We start from the raw sequence: 23,839 nt of genomic DNA, 5'->3' as shown, positions 1-23,839 counted from the left end.
GGCTCAACGCATCATGGCAGAAGTATTAAACTTGAATTGGATTATGGGGCTGTACGTGCCAAAACCACAATCTGGTTACGAGGCCCGCCGTAATGGGGGTCTCCGGATTATTTTGGACACCGTGATGTTCTTTAACGTGTCCCAAAATCTAAGCGCACATGCATTTTGTATTTCGCCCCCGTCGAAATGCGGCTGCCTCGGTCGAGATCGAATCCGCGACCTCTAGCGATGCCATAGCCGCAAAGCTACCGTGGCAGGCACAGAAGTGTTGATTTGACTGTCGACCGCTTCCGCAGTGCCACCTGAACCCTGCGGTGCGCTTTAATTAATGTGGCTCTACTTCTGCACGCACTGCGTAATCTGTCCGCTTGACATATTTGCAAGGTGTTTATTTTTCAGGAATAACGGGAACGTACTGTACCATACCTTGAACATAAGCTTATCCAGTTTCCGCGCAACTGCTGTCGTATAGTAGTAGGGTCCCCTCGCCTTCTCACGTCACGTTCACCCTTCCCCCACCCCTTGTATGGCAACTGCCTCTTCCCCTCCCTCCTCTCTACAGTTCCATCTACGTCCCCTATGGACTCGCACGTTAGTAGAAAGGTAAACGCTGCAGTTTCTGCAATGCTCACGAGAGGGGTCACGGTTAATTACAGCTGTCGAGAGGCTATAGATGTGGCGACGTCCAGGGAGCTCTAGAGGGCATTGTGCACATTCGACGCGGTGGGACTAAACGAGTTTATCACGGTGCCTTCCCTCTTTGCTTCACTCCTGTCATGTATACACACTCACTAAACCACCTCCCGACGGGGTGTGCCAGACAGCAGCAGCCATAGCAGCAGCAGCAGCAGCAGTGCGAAAGTCGAAGGAAGAGGCAAAGAAAGCTTCGCTTTAAAAACAACATGGGCGGGGCAGGTAGACACAGGTTGTAGCCAGCCCTATAACTCGCGAAGGGAAAAGCCTGCGTGGGCGCGTGAACTGGTCGTCTTTTAATCACGCGACGAGCGACCGAACGACAATGACCTCTCTGGGGGCCTTAAGTAAAGAGCTACCAAAAAGTGTGCCAACTAGCTAGTACGGGGAACCACACCGTCGCACGTTGAAAGAGAGAGTAAGTAAAAGAGAAAAGAAAGAAAAAATCCCGACTAGGCATAATGAGTTGCTGGGCAAGTTTTTGCCGCGGGCCAGGTCTCTCCCATTGTCGCGTGGTGTCCGACGGATCAGCCCGAGCTGGCATCGAGCTACCGCGCGCTCAAACAAAAGCGCCGTGTCGAGCACGTGGGCTTGCGTTATAACGGCACACCACCTCGTATGTCGTTCCCGAACCAAGAAAACGAAGAAAAATGAGACAGAATTTTGGGAACAGAAGGAAGTAAAGGAGGGACAGAGAGGGTAAAGAAACAACACGGCTAGGCATTCTGATGGAGGGTTGCGTTATCCCTTAAGCCTCGCCGATCTTCAGCGGAGCGTAAGCGCAGAAAACGAACGGCGTAGGACAGACGAGAGAGGAGAGCGCTTCTGGCTGTATACGGGACGGCGTACACACGCACGTGCAATAGGAGAAAGAAACACAAACATGGGCAGCGTGAGGATCACACAAAAGATAGAAGACAGTTTTCGAGCACCGATAGGTCGGAGCTGCGAAGCGCCTCGCGCACGGTTTGGGTACAGGCCTTAACCCCTACATCGCTCTCAACATGTGTCAATTTGCGTCGGTGCAGATAGCATCCTTTCCTCTTTCTCTCTCTCTCTCTCTCTCTTTGTCGTCGGATCTGGTGAGATAAGGATGGAGGAACGTTTAATGAACCGCCAAACTTCCGCGACGCGAGGACAGAGCACAAAAGCCAGGAGAGTCAGGGCAACGAAAAGCGGTGATTGTGTGAGCGTACGTCAACAAAGGGGCTGCGTTGCTTCGACTAGTGTTACAGCGACGATACGGTAGAATCGGCTGGACGTGCTTTCTACCTTACGGGTACTTTCCACACTGCCTTCACAAGAAATGCTGGTTTCCGCGTCTTCTCCGTGCTCCAGCCATGCCACTTCAAGCGAGATAGAATCCGTTTGCTTTGTCACTGCGCAGAGGCTCAGGAGAGACCTGAGCGTGTCAAAAACGAGGCTTTCCAACGACACCCTTCGTAGCCTGCACCATGTATCAACGAAGATATTATCGTGATTCCGTCGAGGGACAGTTCTGCAGACATGTATTAAGAACTGTAGAAGGTACGACACTTGACTTTCGCTTTGGCATGTTTGGCTTTTGACATTGGGTTTACGCTTGTCATTTCGCCGTGACAAAGATGGCGTAACAATTTGGTTCACCCTCCTTAACGTGACAGCTATAGCAGCGGATTGTAATGGTTTAAAAAATATAACCCACTAGAGAAATCAGCGTGGCAGTGACTTTTAAATTGGAGAAAGAGCTACATTGAAACCGAACTCGTGAGATTAGACATGCAGCGTTGGATGTGGGGCCGGAAGGATTCAACATAAAATATAGTAAGTCTTGGAGCTAGGACCATTCATTTTATTAATCACACGCTTAATTTGCGAATCAGTTTGTTTTATTTTGCCAGGATAGCGAAATGCTACATAGTTTGGGCTGATTCATGCACGACGGCAGCTCCCTAGGGATGACTTGCTCGAAGCTCTTGGGGGGTGAAAAGAGTCGGAGCTTGTAAGAAACTCCAGCGAGCTTGAAGCGAACTAAAATAGCAATCTGTGTTAGGGGCACAGTACAGAGAAACATATAATCCGAAGTATAATCAGCTCGGATTATCGAGCAAACGTACAAAAGGATTTCATACCAGGATAGGGCTATTTAGACAAAGGGCAGAATGATTTTTTTTTCGTTCACCTCCACGTTCGACTTTCTTTATACCGGATTGTTGTTGCGGAGCTTTCAGACTGACAAATTGATTTGGAATCCGATTTGATTGCCGGTCACACTCCGTTCCTCCCGCACCACGGTGGGGGGAGCGCAGAGATTCCAACATTCTAACCAATTCGACCAGGGCTTGCCGAACGGATTGAGGGAGCGTTTCAGAGCAGCCGAGAAAAAGAAAAAAAAATGAGAAAGGAGTGGAGAAAGAAGAGGCTGGGAGTGGGGTCGAGTGCGCGTAGAGAAGAACTCTATAGGACCACGGCGATAGCCGGGACCGTGCAACCGTCTCCAACGCACGAGAACAAGACAGAAAAGAGCTGGAACTCCCGCAATCCACACACCGAAAAACAAAGACATAACAGGAACTGCAAGGTAAGGACGGAGAAACTGGCCAGGAGAAAGTAAGAAGAAGGGGAAAAATAAGAAATAAAAATAAAAACATTGCATTGCAAGCACAAGAACGGCCGACTTCTCTGCCATTCGCGGGGACCCTGAGGGGGAGATAAATTTACCGTTCACGGGCCTGTCTCAGACTCGCAAGAGGACGCCATCGCTGTGTTTCTGTCGGTGCGCGGGCCGAGGCTCAACGCGAAGGGACTAAAGCTCGTTCGGTCCACCTATGCTCCTCCCTTCCCCTTTCGCGCAGTCCTTTCTTCTTCAGGGGCGCGCATAAGAACGGACGTGGTGCAGCGCGTGCTTTTTGAAGCGTGTTCTCCTCCGGTCGGCGCCGCTGCGGTCTCTGTATTTTTTTTCTGTTCTTTCTTTGATTCGGTTTCTGTTCACGCCGGACGTGCTCCGGCCGGTAGGAGGCGCATGCGTCATGTTTTATTCACGACGACCACGCTTCAAATTGGCTCGAATATATCGCCAGGAGCGGGGCGCGTAGGTAAATTATTGTTGGACCCGGGGGCGGCGGAGCCACGCCAGTTTTCCCGCTTGTTTACGGTGGGCACCCGCCACTGCTTCAGTTGGCTGTACCCCGTTCTCCTCGCGGTAGGGAGACCTGTTTTCGGGAATGGCTTCGATCGCTTTTATTTCTCTTCTTTGTTCTTTGTTTTCGTGATTGTCTGAAGCTCGAACTGGCTTCCTCTTGCGGTCTAGGGAGCACTGCTTGATTTGTCGACCACGGGCCATGTAAAGAAAGCTGGTTCGTTGCCGTTTACCGTTGGCATTGTCGGATGCGGTTACGAAAACTGCCTTATCCGGTGTTGACATTTTCGTTCAAGTGACGCAAGAGCGTCACCGACAGAAAAGATGCATCTGTGCTGGCAAGTGGCCTGATGTTCTTAGCGAAGGTTGCGTTACGTAAGCGACATCTTGTTTCGAGGGATGACGATATGAAAGAATAACACTGCTGTTGCGTGTTACGTTATTAAGACCATGCGATGGACATGTTCCGGGCACATGTTGTATTCTGTATGCAACATTCTGTTCCGAAGGATGACGGTTGAAGACAAAGAGAGATAGCAAAGAGAGGAAAGGCAGGGAGGTCAACCAGAAGAGTGTCCGGTTTTCTACCCTACACCGGGGGAAGGGAAAGGGAGAACAGAAAGAGGAGAGCGGGAGAAAGGGAACAATGTTTGTGCACGCAGCAAATCGCCTTAAAATCAGTCAAGTCCAAGCAAGTGCCACGCCGATACATTAAGTGGCCATCTTTCTGCTGTCTAAAGCTAATCCAGGGTGCTTCCCATAGCTGGTGATGCACGTTGAAGTCACCTGTGAAGACCAAGGAGCCACTGGTCGTCGAAGACAAAAAAGCTGAGAAGACATAAGCACTTCTTATGAGTTGTGAATGTGGAAGCATAAATGTCCAATTGAACGCGGTCCTTCGAACTGTGAACCCCCTCGCGGGAAATCGAGCGCATTGAGAGGCTTGGCGCATTTAATTTCGATTTGGCCTTAGCGTGGCGCAGTTAGAACGCAGGCGAGAGCTTGCGCTGTAAAGGAACGCGCGGATAACGCAGGGTGCCGAGAGTGACGGTGACGTGGCGTCGCGGTAATGCCCTCTCCCCTTACGCAATACCACGGCAGCATCTGTTCCCTTTCGCCCGCTCTGCTCCGTCGATGCCCGAACGAGCAAGCGCGAGCCAGAGTGGCGAGCGCGCCTCGGGCGCTTTTGGCGTCGTAGCCGATGGAAAGTTGCGCGGCTACAGACGCCGGCGAACTTTTTCGCTCAACGGGCCATTTGACGCTTCCGAATCGAAACACTGCTGTTTTGCCTTACGTTATAAAGACCACATGAGGGACATTTTCGAGGCGCATGTTGTGTTATGTATGCAACGTCCTGTTCCGAAGAATGACAGACACAACGTAACAGTCGTTCCCGATGTAATGCAGAGCGACGGAGGTCGTGGAGCGTTTGCGCACGTCGTGTGAAACGAATGAGATCAACCTGAAGGTACCATAACAGTGTGCGGTCAACGTTCCCGGCTCAGAAGCCTTCCCAGTAGAAACGTCGACCCACCTATTTGAAACCCAGCCTTGTTCCTGGCGTCATCGTACCTGTTGTGAAAATTCGAAAAGCCAACACTCGGCTAGAAACCAACTTGCGCTTACCATTTCGTTGTTTCATTCGCGAGCTGTCCCCCACGACGTACATTGAGAAATGTCATTCTATAAACCGATCAGTACTCCCACGTGAAGAATGATGATGCTGCCTTGACAAAAAATGTTATTATGTTCACTTGCGAAAACGTCGGAAACCTAACTAACTAACTAACTAACTAACTAACTAACTAACTAACTAACTAACTAACTAACTAACTAACTAACTAACTAACTAACTAACTAACTAACTAACTAACTAACTAACTAACTAACTAACTAACTAACTAACTAACTAACTAACTAACTAACTAACTAACTAACTAACTAACTAACTAACTAACTAACTAACACAGAAGCTCGTTTTGTTATTCCAAATGTTATACAATTTGTGACACCGGTTTGTACTTCCACTGACACGAATTTTCTCTGCGACTTCATGCCCTCGTGCTTGCTTTGTCGTCTAACAGCGTATTCCTAGCTGGTCCAGATATCCGGGAAAACGTATTTATGCTTTCCTACGTATCGCATTCCATAGGGTATACTAGCTAACATGAGCCAAGCTGTCAGAAATGAAAGGAAGAAAAAAGAAAGACATGCAAAATACGAAAGCGTATGACGCAGTTGTAAAACGGTAGCTGTAAGAGTATTGTAAGACCTGTGACGATAAACACTAGGTTTCATGGCTGTATCTTGCACCGTGTTCCATTTATTACTTTTTTTACAGCTTGGCTAGCGTTAGCTAGGGTATAGCATCAGTCTAACCCGTGCGGTCAAAAGAAAAAAAAAAAACATTTTAAATTATTGCAATAACTTCCATCAAACCTTTTAGATAACGTCCTCCTTTATACGCCACAATTGAATAAGTGATGCAGTAGGCAACAACAGCAATTATAGGGCCCTGCTCCGAGGCTGGAAAGTGCTTAACGCGGCGATCTGGGAGCCAAGTAAATCTGACGGCTCTAAGGACATGGAAGAAGCGAATCCAACGCTCAGACAGCGAGCGCGAGCCTAGGACAAAGGCGCGTCGCAGACACTTCGCCATGAAGATGAAAGGCGGCCCCAACTCGCGGCTTGGCTCCATTACGCCGAAATTGCCCTACGAAGGCCGAGCAAGAGCGTATGATACTCACGGCGGGTATCAAGGCCTCCGTTTGATCTCCGGACCAAGCGGAGCCTGAAATATACGCGCTCGCATCTAAATATGCAGCGGCAACGCCATCGCCAGTCATCTGGGCCTTCGTCGTCGTATGTTTGATGTCGATGAGCGCAAACACCAAAGGGAAACCGGAACAGATGTTTCAAGCACTTTTCTTGTTTGCCTTTTGGATTGGCGTGATGGTTTTCGCTGGCGACGCTTATTTGCCGCCTTCCGCGGATGTGGGGCCCCAGTTTTGGTGAATCTTCGTCGGTGCTCATTACGACGGCTGGCATTATGATTGCCAATAGTATTCCCAGAGTGGTGATGGCGTCAGCTGTTACCGCTGGGGTCTTTGTTGTCGATGAGCAGTAATCCTCCATCTTACAGCAGGGATAGCCTCATGGCAATGAATAGTATTCGTCCAAGATGCCGCTTCAAGGAATGTCGCGCTGTTTGTTTTAGTTTGCAGCAGATATAAGATTTCCTACGCCACAATCTAGAAATTAGGACGCGAGTAACGCACTATTGAAATAAGCCGACACCAGCTAAAGAGGAAACCGAGTGCATATAATGGACGATTTAGAAGGAAGAAAATTGGACAATAAACATACCAATAAAAGAAAGAAAAAGGAAGAGAGTCCGGTTTGCCATAGAAGTTGCAGATTACTGGTGACAAGGCTTCCACGTTGCAGTATTTCTACTAGTTATGAGAAACTCAAGCTGTAATGTCTTGCTTTCTACCGGTACGTAACGATACCGAGGCAAGTTATTACAGGGCATCTTAAATCACCTCACTGAGGGTGAATGACATGTCGTAATTTATTTGATGACGATGTGGCTGAGAGAAGCGTAAATAAGCACAGAGTTCTTAATAATTTGCTTTACAATCAGAAACCAACAAGAAAGGATAGCGGGATCTATGGAATGAACCATGAATGCTTTGGGCTTGTTTCTCTACTCTACTATGTGCACTGCTGACCTTCGTATTCTAGAACGTTCCTTCCCTTTTTTTTTTCACATTGACTACAGAACGTTGAGGGCAGCGCCTGCTTTCTTCGGCATTCTCATAGCACACCTCGGCGCTTCTTTAGTAAAAGGATTCTTAGATACGTACGCTCAGCATCCTCTGAAATGTCTTTAACAAAAAAATGTCTGCAATGTCTGTTCCTTAAGCAGCTCCTCGTCGCAGTACTCACCGAGGGGCGTTATTGTAGAACAGTGCCTGCTTTAATCAATCGATGACCCTTTGGTTCACTCAGTAGACTCTAGGATGAGCTTTGGCTTTGAGCCCATGTTAATGCGAAACCTTATACGCTCACTCCCCATATTTTTCTTTCTCGCCGTGGAACGTCTGGGTAGCTTTAGCACCCACAAACCAATCGCAGGCAGGTGTTTGAGAGAGACCGTCAAGCGTACTTTCATTAACCCTCTCTTCAAAGCAGCAGATGTTGCGTTCTATTTCAATGCAGCGTCGTCGTCGTCGTTGTTGTTGTTGCTGTGGCGCTGCTGCTGCTGAGCTCGAGGTCGCAGGTTTTAACCCGGCTGCGTCGACTGCATTTCTATGGAGGCGAGATGAAATAAATGAATAAATAAAAGCTCATCTACTTAGACTTAGGCGCACGTTGAAGGTGCCCAGATGGCCAAAATTATCCCGGAGTCCCCCACTGCGGCGTTCCTCATAACGAAACCTTGGCTTAGCACGTAAAAACCCAGAATTAGTGTTCGTGTTGTTGTTGCCTGTTAGATATGGCACGTACACACTAGAGGACATAAACCGAGGTTCTCAGTGTAAACAGTGTGCAACGACTTTCCTCCCGCTGCCTAACGTTAAGTATTACCAATATATAAAAGAGTTCAACAGAATAAAAGGAAAGGGACACACAGATTTTGATGGATGGGAGTGTTTCGTCGCCTTCTTTACGATAGTGTATCGTGCTTTGCACTCTAGATGGCGGTAGGCGTTCTCTCAGTAGCAGCCTCAGCACCGAGACTGCAGAAGCAGTTGTAGGTAGGTTTTCGAGAACGACGTCAAGCGTTGTATGTCTCCCTCATTATCTTTCGCATACGGTAGATGATGCGTCACGCATGTGTGCGTGTGAGTCTTTTCTAGTTCTCCTTGCGCTTGCGTGTCGTGCGTTTATTTTGAGAGAACGTTACGTGTTTTATACCACACACAGCGTTGGGCGGTTCATGTCACTATCGTGGTCTATAAAATTCGATGCTTCGAGGCTATGCGTCAGTCTGCTTCTGACGGCCTCAAAGGGAGTCTCGCCAGCGAACGTGAATTAGTAACAAACCGATACGTTGAAGCATTTCATCCCATGCGCTGTGCGCAACTTGCTTCACACTAAGGCAGACTGACACAAAGCGTAGGATCCATATACAGTGGTTACAGGCCGCTTCGTTTCAATACTTTTTGGAAGCGCCACTGTCAGTAAATGCGACTTCTTGCAACGAGAGTACGTCATACTGCCTGCCTCTGCACCCACTCATAGCAAACAGCTCGAATAAGGCAGAGAAGGCCTGTCTCTTCTCGAAAGAGGCAATGAGCTTACGCTGTGTTTCGAAAACAAGAATTGCTCCCAAGTTCGGTTTGCCAACAGTGTTGGTGACAGTAGTAAATAAACTGAATAGAACTGCTAGAAACGATGAAGAAGACAAGTAACGGCACTTTCATGACGAGGTTTCACCGAGAGAGATGTCGGTCGGCAGAGCGACGACCCCACGGGGCCAGATCGAGGGAAAACGATGCGCACTCGGAGGGCACTAGCTCAGATCCATCGAAATCGAATGTTGGTGGGTGCTTGATGCATTATAGCCGAAAGGGCGAGTTATTTGCTCTCTAGAGTACGACCTAGGGAAAAGGAGTGGTAGGTATCACTCGTGATGCAACCATCTCCTAAACATACATTGAATAAAATGAAGTTCCATGCCGACCGACCGACCGACCGACCGACCGACCGACCGACCGACCGACCGACCGACCGACCGACCGACCGACCGACCGACCGACCGACCGACCGACCGACCGACCGACCGACCGACCGACCGACCGACCGACCGACCGACCGACCGACCGACCGACCGACCGACCGACCGACCGACCGACCGACCGACCGACCGACCGACCGACCGACCGACCGACCGACCGACCGACCGACCGACCGACCGACCGACCGACCGACCGACCGACCGACCGACCGACCGACCGACCGACCGACCGACCGACCGACCGACCGACCGACCGACCGACCGACCGACCGACCGACCGACCGACCGACCGACCGACCGACCGACCGACCGACCGACCGACCGACCGACCGACCGACCGACCGACCGACCGACCGACCGACCGACCGACCGACCGACCGACCGACCGACCGACCGACCGACCGACCGACCGACCGACCGACCGACCGACCGACCGACCGACCGACCGACCGACCGACCGACCGACCGACCGACCGACCGACCGACCGACCGACCGACCGACCGACCGACCGACCGACCGACCGACCGACCGACCGACCGACCGACCGACCGACCGACCGACCGACCGACCGACCGACCGACCGACCGACCGACCGACCGACCGACCGACCGACCGACCGACCGACCGACCGACCGACCGACCGACCGACCGACCGACCGACCGACCGACCGACCGACCGACCGACCGACCGACCGACCGACCGACCGACCGACCGACCGACCGACCGACCGACCGACCGACCGACCGACCGACCGACCGACCGACCGACCGACCGACCGACCGACCGACCGACCGACCGACCGACCGACCGACCGACCGACCGACCGACCGACCGACCGACCGACCGACCGACCGACCGACCGACCGACCGACCGACCGACCGACCGACCGACCGACCGACCGACCGACCGACCGACCGACCGACCGACCGACCGACCGACCGACCGACCGACCGACCGACCGACCGACCGACCGACCGACCGACCGACCGACCGACCGACCGACCGACCGACCGACCGACCGACCGACCGACCGACCGACCGACCGACCGACCGACCGACCGACCGACCGACCGACCGACCGACCGACCGACCGACCGACCGACCGACCGACCGACCGACCGACCGACCGACCGACCGACCGACCGACCGACCGACCGACCGACCGACCGACCGACCGACCGACCGACCGACCGACCGACCGACCGACCGACCGACCGACCGACCGACCGACCGACCGACCGACCGACCGACCGACCGACCGACCGACCGACCGACCGACCGACCGACCGACCGACCGACCGACCGACCGACCGACCGACCGACCGACCGACCGACCGACCGACCGACCGACGGTCGGTCGGTCGACCGACTACCGACCGACTTCGTTGGCGATAGCTTCTTTTCGGCGCTTAAGTAATCAAACTTAGGACGCACGTATGAAAGTCGTAGCGCTATGCACTGCAGTGCGTATAACGAAGCAAAAGAAATGGAAGCGCACTGCACCGACAGGAAGTTTTGCCGAATTCGGGCGCAGGAGGACGTCTATCGGTGTAACAATAACACACGAGAGGAAATGGCAGCTTTTAGCTGTTGGCTTCTTCAATTTCATCCACGCTATTTACACGGCGCCTTGGGTTCACCTCCGTTCATCTCCAACTTTCTGCAGCCATGCATCTTTCAAAGCTTTATAGGAGCATTGAGAGTCACCTTATAACAAAGTAAGATGCCCATTTCGATTCTGACGGGTGCACGATCTTGTCAGTTCTAAGAATATCTAGCAATGCGCCTGCAATAACTTGTACGCTTCAATCGAAACGATCTCGGGTTTCTGCGCGAGAAGTTGAGGCACATCCTCTCTTGTCGAGAACAAACCACCACGAAAGCCAAAAAGATTGCGAATTCCTTTTTTCCTCTTTATTAAATTTACATAGCACAGTTTGTAGAACGTTGGTTAAAAGAAAATAGAGAACTGAAGAAGAAAAGAAGACCATTCAGAAGATACCGGTCTTTTGGGCAACCGTGAATAAATTAAGGGAACCGATAGATAAGAGAACAAATAAATAATTTAAAAGATTTCATGGTGCACTTACACGCAAGGCAGTGCCCTGCGCTATAGCAGCACGACCTCTTAGCCCTAACTATATACAGCCGAAAAGCGTAGTGCTGGCCTTTTGTTGCCTGTATATTGCAGGATATGCGGAGCGAGTCAGTTATAAGAATCCGCGCCTGGGCTGAATTTCTTCGTACAAGAAGGCTCCCGCTCACATCTGAGGACATTTCTTGATGGATGAGAAATTGATGTATATGAACGACCTCACGATCGATAGCGTCGCGCACATTATGTATACCCTCGATGAGTCTCTAGTCATTCGGGTCATCTGTAACGGCGAATAAACTTTGCATGCAGGGATCATTTAAAAGAATATGTTAGCATACGTTGTTTTGTGGGGTCTTTGTCATTGTAGCGCAATTTATACTAACATGGGCCACGTTCACGACACGGATCCCAGTGTCAATCTCTGTACTGAAAGCGCTTAAGGTTACAGTTACAGTCAAAATGCCTAGTTTCGTGCTTGATATTTCTTATCAAGGCTTACCAGGAAGCACGCCAACGACATCTTCCCTTTCAGCAGTAGCGAAAATCGCTATTGTGAAAGAACGCTTGTGTGTCAATATACCATAGAGATATAAGTCATTCGTTGAATGCGTTTATGTAACAGTTCCATTGACAACTCTGACATTGTAGCATGCCAATGAAGAGTTGTAGCTGGAATGGCACAATACGCAGGGAATTATACAAGTCAATCCTTACAAGAAATTATTTCTCTTTCCTTGTAGATAGTCTACACGCTATGTTGGGCAGGTTCAGTGCTTCTCATGCATTGTATGTCTTGATTTGCAACCCCCTCCCCCTCCTTAAATCTTCTTCCTTTATATATCACTGGCTGTGTATTTTAGACGCCATAGCAGAATAAAATTTCTGGGAGCTCACAGCCATTTGGTCTCACCTTCTTGTGTTGTTTTCTATGCTCCTTCTCCGGCGTCAACAGACATTTCTGTAGCTATATACAGACGCTTGACTATTTAAAATGCCTGTAGACATACTGTGTTACAGTTTCAACAAAGTAGTGTATATAAGATGTTTGATATTCTAAACAACTACCTTTGTTGTAGAATGTTTACAGGACCGCATAGATTATATCAAGCAAAAGGAAGGAAAACGTTCGAGAGTGGCCAATCTGTCTACACGATATCTGTAGAAAGTGCATTGAATACCTGAACGTATTTTTATAAGGTACAGTAATGTCTCGCCCCTCTACACCATATAAAGAATCGAGAGAAAAAAGAAATGTAAGGAAAATGAACGTAAGTGACTAGGTTGGAGAAAGAAATTGTTTCGAATGCAGGAAGCACTCTTCCATTCCTATTTTATTTCTTCTGTCTTCCTTTTTTTTGTGACGAAGAGGATACTTTTCTCAGCTGGAAACGATTGAGGCGCACAACAAGCACACTCCTCGCAACAAAAAGGGCAACAAAGTCCGCGTCAATCTTTCTCAGGCGACGGTGGCAGTAGCTTCTGCGGAGGCAAACTTGCCTGGAAAGGAGCCAAACTCTGTTTTAAAAAAAGAAGTGACAAGGCGTAGGCGGAGGCGTTTGGGGTGGGGGGGGGGGGGGGGGTTGTAGGGTCAGAGTGGAGGAGGAGGCGGATGCCCGGAGCTACGGGGGTCACTTCCATTCCAGCAGTAGTGGCTGCAGCGAAGGAAATGGTGGCGCAAAGGGGGGGGGGGGGGGGCTCTCCAGTAGCCCGTCGACGACGGCGACGACCAACCAAATCGCGAACCGATGCGGCAGACACTAGAAAGAAAGTAAGCGAGCAACGCAGATAGAAAGAAGTAAGGCAGGAGGGGAAGGAAAGAAACACGGGCCGCCGGCCCTGTGGCTCAAGCGAGCCGATAAGGCCGAGAGCGGAAGCCCAGATATATCCCTGCTTCAAGGAGCCGCTAAAGGGCACGAGACCGTCGCTTCCTATCCCCTTCTCCCCTTCGGCTCTCGGGGAACGGTTCGAAGTAAGGAGGAGGAGGAGGAACGGGAAAGAAAGGTCACAGGGATGAGAGAAGGAAGGCACGTATCATCTTCTGCTTCTTTCTGGTGGAGTCATCGACGGCGGCCGGCGCGGCATTCATACTAATAGGGAGGGGGTGGGGGGACAAATTCTTTGGCGCTAATAGCCTGCAGCTCCCCCCGGCCTGAGTGCGACTATACCGCAGGCGCGCGCGCACGCGCGCTCTTCGGTCGGCCGTCGTCACGGTGTCTGTAGCGGCACGCTGATGGTATTTCCATCAAATTCGACCAGCACATGCGGACATTTGTACGTTAGGACCGGGAAGCGTTCGGTGCCACCAGTAGGCGAGAACCTTGGCGATGCTTCATCTCGTCATCTGCTGCTCGCCGCCGATTTCTGCTGGGAGGCATCCAGATTGCACGCGAGATCTAATGCTGGGAGACTGATTACTGCACCGGCGAGACATTCCTAACCGGCTCCCCAGGCTACGGAATCGGGACAGAGCTGGACCGATGAGCCGACGGCTGTTTTTGTGTATTTGTGTGTGTTATTACGAGGAGTGGGGGGAGCGCGCTTACGCGAGTCCGTGGTGCGAGACGTGTTGGAGGACCAGGTTGTACGAGCCGGCGGGAAATCGTCAGAGGCGTATGCTTTGCGGTAAAATGACGTAGATATTCTGGTCTGTACAACAGTGTGGAGTAGTGCGCACCCTGGGAGTGTTCTAACGCGCCATGTGCACATAAGTGAAGAGTTGTAGGCGCAAGCGCGCAAGTGCCTTTTCCTCAAATATTGTCGGTACGGCTCTCTCCCGACGTCATCTACGAAAACAGTGTATAGCGTTATTTTTTTTCTTAAATTGCAACTATAGCTAAACTTTGTTGTTCAGTAACTGGAAACAGGTCACTTGCAGTCTTTTCTGACCCGCCTTCTAACTCTATACCTGACCTGCCCTCGCCACCCTTCTTAAGTGTTCGAACCATTACCATTAGAAATTCAAAGCATAAGAAACTGTCATGAGGGTTTGATCACCGTCATGGTCGCAGTTCTGGTTTCCTGCCGCGGCAACTGCAATCCGACGACCATGAGATGACGCTGTAGTGAAGACGATGGCATGGGGACGATGGTGTGACGACAACGTTATGATGACCCTGGCATGGCGCCAAGGAGATGCGTATGTTAAAATTATTACAATGTTTTGACGACGGCCATATGTTTTGGCGACGGCGACGATGGTATTGCTCTTGGAATTTATACGGAACATCACGGTAACGGCGACGGCGACGGAAGAAATGTGCCTGGAGTAGTCATAATATTTCTATCGCAAAATTATAGACGCTCCAGGCACACCATGCACCATTCCAATACGCAGGAATAGTGCACTTGCTCCAACTAGCTCCCCCTGAAGTTTTTTTCTTGTATCAGTGCTACACGCAATACCAAGTCCCTAGACGCTGAAGGTATCCAGATTCGCCCTATAAAGTATGTGCTGGATATTATAAGCCCTATTCTCACCCACGTTTATAACATAATATTGTCTACCGGTACCTTTTCCAGGGAAATGCAAATTACCTGTGTTGTTCCCGCATTTAAGCGCGGTGATAGAACTGCACTACGTAACCATCGGCTATATTGAGAAAGGTATTGAGAAAATAATGAATTGCGATTGCAATAATTTTTTAACCGTTACAACTAGCTTGAAAACTTTCAGCATATAGTTCTAGAAAGCACGGTTCTATGGAAGCAACCCTCCTGAGCCAAAAAGAAATTATTACAGATGCATTCAGCCGTGAACGCATGGCACTAGGCATATACATAATTGTTCTAACACATTTGATTTAATTAATCATTCTATCCTTCTTAACAAATTTGAAAATACGGTGTGCGCGGAACCGTCCGCTCGCTTCTTAAATCTTATCTGCCCATCAGGTCACACTTCGTAGATACTATTAACGCAAAATCTTCAAGAAAGCCAGTCATCACTTGTGTGCCGCAACGAAGCATTTCGGGGCCACTTTTATTCTTTATTTACACATATGACATTATACACTGCACACATAACGCTACAATTGTTTCGTATGCTGATGACAACCATTTTTATTACAGGCAACTTGGAATCAGATATAGAAATAAAGGCTAACAAGAAGCTATCCGACTTAGAAAGCTGGGCCACCATGAACTCTTTAAAAATCAACACCTAGAAAAGAAGTAATTTTGTACATGCCTAGAAGTAAAACGTTGACCCCTAGGGTTTCGTTAAATTTGGTATTGATGATACAATTCACCTGGCAAGAATACGAGTAAATACAAATGTTCGTCAGACCAGACATAAAGAGCTATGGTTTGTATCCACCCCTAGAACTTCCTACGACGAACAATCTTTGTCTTACACACAACTTTTGCTGCTAAACATATTAAACCGAGATGATTTTGATCCTTCCTGTAACCGAATCAAACTGGTTTGTGCGAGTAGCTTTAACTCAAGTACTGTCCGTACAGGTGTCTACACCTTCTCTCTCCCTTCTCTCTCTTCCCCTTCTCCCTTCCCCCAGCGTAGGGTAGCCAACCAGACCCTTGACTGGTTAACATCCTTGCCTTCCTATATTCCTCTCTCTCTCTCTCTCTTATCAAACGTTTTTGGCAGCTTTTTATTTGCAGGACTAGTATATGCCTTCCATTTTTTTTCGCTGTTCTTGTTGATAGCTGTTGCTCAGGTTGTTGATTATTTGTACTGTCATTTTTGCTTGTGGGATCATTTGCCGTTTTGTTACTTTCATACTGTGTTACTTGTCACTCTATAATGCTTGCCCATTTTACAATTATTGTGTATGTCATCTTGCTGCTCTGCCAACTTGTAGGGGTTGGAACCTCGTCAAGCTGTTCGAGGTTTTAGTCCTGTACTCCTCCTTTTCAAAGGAAATAAATATTATTGATTCACTGAATCCTGAGATTCCGACTGGCTATCCTGTGTACGCAAGCGCGATGCCAAGTGCTACAGCTCTTGAGCCGGTTAAACCCACAAGTTAAACCCTCGTAGACCACAATCAATAAGTAACATAGAAGTTGACTTTTACAATGTCGTACACATAGGTTGTGTCCTCCACCGTCCCTCTTTACTACGATGAACACAACGTTCGGTGGATTCCGATTCGGGCTGTCGTCAGAGGTACGTTCGTACACTTATCAATAATATATTCTCAATGTCAGGAGCATGTATTTATGGGCGTAGAATCTTTAAACCATGAGAACCTTTAAACGTGTGACCTTTAAATATTGTGTAGTAAAATTTTAGTGCTCTTTATTAATTAGAAAAGTGTCAATTATGAGCCTTGGTTGCACTAGGGCTGCTGCAGCCTCGGTATAGCCTTCTCAAAATTTTATAACATTCTTCTTGTTAACATTTGCAAGTGTAACAGCTGTAAAGACTTGTGCACAGCTAGAAATTGCCTTTAAACATATGTTGTTTTTTGCGCGGGGGGAAGGGGGTTTAGGAGTCAGGCCCTCAAACACTGGTGCTGATTGTGGTGTACGGCTACCACGAGTTCGAACAGGTCTGTTAAATTTGTTTTTGTTTTTTGTTCCGGAGGGCGCGTGTCATGGGGCGTAACAGCTTAATAAACAATTTAGCATAAGTTCCAAGCGGGGAATCATCAAAATAGTGAAAATGTAAACAAAAAAGAAAAAGAAAGAGAGTCAGTCATCAGTACAACGCCTGCACTTGCGGGCACAGAGAACCACACTTCTTTTTTTTTTCGCCTTCTCCTTCGCCTATGTACGTGTGGAGCATGCTTCGGTCGAATTTCTATACACGTGAGCTACGGGTTATCGTTTTCGGAAAGCGTGGCAGCTGAGGCCACTCTAACCGTTATGTCAGCCTAAGAAAACACCGCTTGTTTATACTTGAACGCTTTCGCGATGCCGTCACTTGGAGCGAGAAAACAAAATAATAAAGAAGGTCCGGGCAGCTTTAGTTGAGGGGAATATTCCCGCGTCCCACGCCTCTCATCCCTTAGAGATGTGACTTGCGTTGCAAATTCCAATCATGAGGAAACAGATGCGCCTCTTCCTTTGCACTATAGCATAAGCGCGATGTGTTGAAAATGCCAAATAAACAGCCTGAAATAAAAAAGAAGAAGAAAGAGACTGGGAATGGATGAGAAGTAGAGACGGCAAAAAGTGCAAATGCGAAGCAGTGGACAGAGCCTGGATCCGCCGCTTTATATATATATATATATATATATATATATATATATATTCACGTTTTCGTAGTTTTGCTGAGGTGTTTGACAAGGCTTCGCTATTGTAGGCGTCGTGCGTTGACACTTTTATGAGATTTACGCGTTGGTTCGTCTCACCGCGGTCATGGCTACGACTTTCAGCATGGTTCGGCAAATTATATTTCTGTTTTATATAATGTTTTTGTTCGAGAACAGCCAGGTAGAAAGAGAGACAGAGAGAGAGATAGATAGAGAGAGAAATGCAACAGCTTCGCCCGACGCGTTTTCCTTCCTCCGGTTTCTTCCGAAAAGGCGCTAGCGAAGAGAAACGTGCTTCCGACTCTTTAATTCCACACACGTCCCGTTGGCAGAAGCAGCTCGCCGCCGTTATCGGCCCCAAATGTTTTTGTTTTTTTCTGTGTTGAAAGGCAAGACAACACCCTTTGAACTCAGTTTTTTTTTATTCGTCATTTTTCTGTTCGGACATTATGGTTCGTCGCTTTCACGAATGGCAGTTCGAATCTACCTTTTTATTTATTGTGCATGGCTAGAAGTAAGAAAGGGTGGTATTTCACGTATCTCCGCAATGTTTCAAAAGTTGACTGTGCAATTTTTTTTCTTCTTCTGCATAAACACAATATTCTGGGGAAAAGGAATGAAGCGTTCACATAAAATAATGCACAGGCGAGTCGGTTAAGTTGGCTTAAGAAAGAAAATTGATTCGCTATCCCGGCCCTGCGAAAGCGGATGTCCAGTGAAGCTGTTGAAAACCACGCCGACAACTGCTGAGGGGTGTGTGCGATGCTCTATTGCTTTAGAATAAGGGTAATAATGAAAATTTAGTGCAATGGTCATCTTTGTTTCCCCTTTCCTATACTCCCGGTGTAGGGTAGCCAACCGGACGTTATTCTGGCTAACCTCCCTGCCTTCTGCTTTTCTCTTTCCCTCCCTCCCAGAGTAATGGTAGTAAATGGAGTAAAGGTAATTTTGGCAACACGCCACCGCCGGGCCTTATTGCTGTTTCTTTTCCCTTTTCCGCTGCTCGTATTCACGCTGTTCCTCGGGAGTCCCAACTATGCGTTGCCTACCCATAGCGGTGCTGCAACAACAATGAAATCAGTTGCTAGGCTGCTTATTTTATATATGAAAGGCCAGGGACGTCACTCCCCACGTCGCAAGCTGCCGTCGCCGCGGCAGCTAGCGCAACAGTAATCTTTCCCGGGAAACGTATGTGGGAAGCGCGACGTGATTCCCATTGTTATCAGGAGTGCCTTATCGTCAATTATGTTGTGCGGATGCTTGCTTTGGTATGATTCTTTATTGAAACGAATGCTGTTCTGTATGTTTTATGCATAATCCCAAAGAATATATGCACTCTTCGCTTCAGTCGCTGAAGTGTTGTTTTTTTTTCGCTGAAGATATCTCTTCTTGGCGTGAGGACGCGCCGCGCAATATCTCGACCAACTAGAGGCTAACAGCTTCGCTGTAAAATGTCAGTCTTGTCCCAAGGGTGAATCATGGACAGCGTTAGCGAGGCTTATTGTTGCCCATGAACTTCTCCGACGCTGTTCTAACTATAAGCGGGTGCGACATGTTGGCGTGACAGATCCCGCATGGCAACTGCTCCTGGGGATAGAGTTACTGTATATGGGAGCCTTCTGGAGCTGTATATATATATATATATAAATATATATATATATATATATATATAAACTAGCTGAGCTATATGTATATGACGACGACCTGGCTGCTACCGACCTCGCACTACGCGCATGGCTTGATATAGCGAGCGCCGTCAGCGGTGGTGAAAGCGTCGTGCTTCCATCGCGCGCGAGATGAGATCGACGGGAAACTGTCGGCGTTAGTCAGCGGCTAGTAAAGTATTAGATGACGTTAGCTTGACGCTATCCCGCTCAGACCAGAACATACGCACAGAAGCTCGGCAGGAACGCTGTACTCTGCTTACAACGCGCGCGCGTGCAAAGCTCATGCCGGGAGAAGAAGGCAGCCGACGCCGCCGAGGCGATTGGCGGGTGCATCCACTTCGCTTCGTCGTTCTCGCAGCCAAGCGCAGTCTCTGGAAACCCTTCAAACCCTCCGCGTGCGAGCAGTCGGCGGGACAGCGTCAACAACGGCGGTGCCAGTGCCGGCGGCACAATTGAGCCCCGAGTGTCTGTGCGTAATTGTTGTGACAATTAAGAACAAAATATTTCGAGGGAAAGGCGATGGTTCAGAAAACAGTTCCAATTTTTTGAATACTTAGTCGACGTAAAATACGGCCCTTCTAATTTGACGCTGGAATAACAAAACAATTCACTCCGGCACGAACTTCACCGCAACTCATTTTTGCTCTTCCTCATTAATTTGAACGCTCCAAGCTGTGGATTAGAGGAAACGAATGTGCTCTTAAGAAAGGTATCGTTGTAAATTAAATCGCCCTTGGCAGGCAAAGAAGAATTCAAGAAACTCTTACGGCGTGCAATTAGCCAGCCCACCATCCTAACTCTGCAGCGAAATTAAAAGAGTCCGCGTTCTAGCTAGGCGAGGGATATTTAATATCATTTCTTGTTTCCTTGCTGTTCTCTGCCGAGAAAAAAAAATGATTGGACACTAAGATCGTACTCAGGCAGGGAAACAATTTTGTCTGCGTTCCTAATGAGAAAGTCGCAGTGAAGTACGAAGAGCTCGTGTATAGGCTGGGGATGGTGCCTAGGTAATCTTGGTCTGAGAGTTAGCAAAGTTTCAAAGTTTAAGAGGCATAGCGCTGTGAGGGGGGTGGGGGGGGGGGTGGAAGGTAGGCGCTTGGAGGGTGAAGGCGCATTCCCGGCGGGCAGGCTGTGTTCTCGGCAAATTCCTTGTTCTTTCGGCGTCGCTGGCAATTAGAAGCGTAATTTAGAACGAGAGGAGAACTCGGCCGCCTCGTACGGTCGCACAGACTGCAGGCTAGACAGTGACTAATGACGCCACAGTTTGCTCCTTCCATAGTTTCGCCGATGGGAGGAGGACGAAGGGGTGAGCAGAAGGCAGTCATCTTGCCTCGCGACTGCTAGTGAGCGGCACTGTGAGCGTACTGCGGCAGTAACCACAGGCAGGCAGCGGCGAATGCCGTGGAGTAAGGAGGTTGAACTGGGGTTCTCGGCGGCATATGGTTTCAGAGAAGTCGAAGTCGCAGCAGCAAAGTGGCGTTCAAAGTGCGCGGCGTATGTGCGCACGAGGTGACGTGGATGTTGAGCGATGAACCGGCTGCCATCTGTGGCATAAATATGGGGTCGTTCCTTCTTTCTTTAAAGACTTGATGCAAAGCTGGATGACAGACGCTTTTTTTTTTTCTTTTTTCTTTTTGTCGAGGGAACTGAAGGACATTGAGGGTCTCGGTGCAATCTATGATTATGGAAGTACTTTTAATACGTTTTACTGCATTTTACCTTTCGTACCAGAATTTATAAAACGATTGTTAGCTCGTTCATGGCGCAATAAAAAAAAAGTTGGTTCACATGGTGCCATGTATTTTTCTATTTCCATAACATATCATGTTCTCTTTCTCACTTCGTATACTTATAATAAGATGACTAGTCAGAACAGCATTTCACATGTTTGCTAAAAGGATATAAGGTAAGAGTTTTCAAACTGAATCAGTTTCCTAAATTGAGAACCCGAGATTTATGATCGAAACAAGGAATGGATAAACATAGCGATGGGACTGGCTACAGTTAAGAAGAAGGCGATGCGAACTTATACTAAGAATGTGTTCAGTGGCAATATTCGTTGCCAGGCTCAGTACTGGGTACCTGTTAACTATTTAAAATGACAGCACTAAGGAGAGGACTACGTAAAAGTATTGTCTGAAGACAAACGCAGGCACCGAGAGAACGAGTCGACACTTGTAAATGTCGTTCTATCCATTTTCACGTCATTCTGGTCTAGTTTGCACCGTTTCATAATTGCGTGGAGAAGTTAAAGTTAACGTCGATAAAAAACCATTATTTTGTAGACCACAGCAGTTTTCTTGCCAATAGCGTCTCGACTGCTTCCATTTTCGTAAAGGGGGCGTACATACTGCTGCCGATGAAAGTAACACCAATCATGGCGAAATAACACCCAAACATGAAAGCGGTAATTAAAGCACTCTTTAAAAGGGGCTCGACTACCAGGTCCGATGGTAACAATGTGAAAAGTTTGTAAGCATACACATCGTTGCCAGAGGCCAGTAAAGTACGCCATGCGATAAAGGCTTTTCTGCAGTGACTATGGATCTTAAATGTCGGTTACAGCGAATAAATATGAAAGACGGATAGTGTGACGAAGCTTGTTAAAAAGCGAGCTTGGTTTGCCAAGCCACAATGTAACGTCGAAAAAGTTCAATAGATTAATATCACTGCCATGAAGCTAATGAGTTACACTTTGAGCGAAAAAAATTGTAACAAGAGGTTACTTGCCTTATGTACTGCTTAACAATATTAAAGAAAGCAACATCAACAAAGAAACGTTAATAATGGGCGATTGCTTCTAAATTCTATTCCTATAATGAGATAAATATAGCCAAACACTGCGAAATGTCGGCGCATTAAGCTCGCACTGAGCGCTAAGGTTGGAGAAAAAAAAGAGAAGACATTCTCGGGACAGGTGAAAACTGTGGCTAACTGAGAACCATGTTTGACATTGTGCAAAGTTTTTCGTTACTGCGCTGAAGAAAAACTTGTATGTTTGTGCTTTTACGGAATAAATTTCAGCTTACCGCCAGGTCACGTTCTGGCAAATGTTGCGCTGATACCGAAGAAGCAGTACCTTTCTTTTTTCTCTTCAGTGTTGAGCAAAGATGACAATGAGATCTCCAGAGAGAATGTGCGGAACTTCCAGTCTTCCCTTCGCCCCCACGTCCGTGAATTGCCGGCGGGTTGCTCAAAACACACGTCACGAGCCACCTCGCCTACAAACGTCGTCTCTCATTTCGTCATCTGTCGTCCCTTCATCCGTCAAATCCGCACCCGCATCTTCAACAGCAGGCGATCACTGTAGGAGACGTGGATCCGCGTTTCTTCTAGCACTGCCCAGTCAGACAGTTATTGCGTCCCTCCAGTCTCAGATGACACTCCTAAATCACACGTCACCCCATACAAGGCCGAATACGACGACAGCTGGAAGCTGACGAAGTGGAAGAGACGGAGAAGTAAGGGCTTGGGTTCGGTGACAGCGACGACACAACTGCTCCTACATCACTGTCGCACTGAAACATAGGCCATACAGCTCTCGTTCGGGTTGACTGGCACGGCTCGCTTTCTTCCCGCAACGCATCCTCGGATGTCCCGGCTCGAAAGCTCCGGTCGCTAGAGTACGGTCCGAGCAGCTGAATTCACCGATCCAGCACACATAGCGCGCGCGCGCGCGAGTTGTGCGAACGCCGCACGTGGCTTAGCCGGCGACGGAGGATGGAGTGATGCGGATGCTGCGGAAGCAAAGGAGCGATTCGGCTGACCTCCCTCTCTCTGATCTCGACCCTCCTTTAAAAAATATATATAAATAAGGAGAAGGCGCCTGCAGCGCCGCACCGCGGCGCTTTCAAGAACGAGGGGAAGATACGAGAGGGGGAACAGCTACTCTCACTCACAGCACCGCCGCGCGCGCTCTGCAGGTCTACAGTGGCGATGTAGGCTGCCTATCTGGCTGCCCGTTCCCTCGCAGATGTCGAAGGCCCGCCAGTTCAGATTTTTTTTACATATCTCCCCCTCCGCTTCTTCTTCTCCCGACTGGACTCCCATGCTGCGCGCGGCTTGGAGCGTGGCGGGGGTAGAAGAGTTGCGAGACGAGGTGGCCCAGAAATGTTGGTGCAATTTAATTATTCTGGTAGGTTGCTTAGGTACCTATCGCAGATAGAAGACCGCTAGGTGCTTCTACGAGGAGCTTCTCCCGAATAACCCCGGGCACCGCCGGACGCCCGGGCCAAGCGGAACGCCCTCTCTGGACGAAGGGGGTCGTTTTATTAACAGCGCCCTGTAGGGGCATGA

The 23,839-nt window shown here is 48.9% G+C and overlaps 1 protein-coding gene across 2 annotated transcripts in view; it reads right to left on the bottom strand.

The window, feature by feature from the left end:
- The window catches only part of LOC126531328 (neuronal acetylcholine receptor subunit alpha-10-like), a 354,454-nt gene extending 331,154 nt beyond the window's left edge, over window positions 1-23,300 (bottom strand). For both annotated transcript variants that reach the window (XM_072288417.1, XM_050178828.3), the window contains exon 1: window positions 22,573-23,300. The gene's annotated coding sequence lies outside the window, so the exon portion shown is untranslated. The remainder of the gene's footprint in view (window positions 1-22,572) is intronic.
- Between the last annotated feature and the right edge of the window lie 539 nt (window positions 23,301-23,839).

The sequence above is a fragment of the Dermacentor andersoni genome, chromosome 5, assembly GCF_023375885.2.
Source record: "Dermacentor andersoni chromosome 5, qqDerAnde1_hic_scaffold, whole genome shotgun sequence".
NCBI classification, from domain to species: domain Eukaryota; kingdom Metazoa; phylum Arthropoda; class Arachnida; order Ixodida; family Ixodidae; genus Dermacentor; species Dermacentor andersoni.
This window is presented reverse-complemented; position numbering and strand designations above follow the sequence as displayed.